Here is a 218-nt window from a genome sequence, read left to right on the forward strand (position 1 = left end):
CATAATGATACAAAATAAAGAAAAACTTTAAATTATAAAAAGTTCAGAATTTAATATACTATAAACCAGAATATATATTTAGTATATTTGTCGTAAAAAATATTCCTAGATAAAATTACATTCAGAACATGCTTGAGCAAAAAATGCTGAAATTTAAAGAGTTAATTAAATTCAAAATTTTAAAAATTAATTTTATTTCTTTAAAATATAAATATAAA

This window comes from Apis dorsata, unplaced genomic scaffold (assembly GCF_000469605.1).
Source record: "Apis dorsata unplaced genomic scaffold, Apis dorsata 1.3 scaffold_710, whole genome shotgun sequence".
Lineage (NCBI taxonomy): Eukaryota > Metazoa > Arthropoda > Insecta > Hymenoptera > Apidae > Apis > Apis dorsata.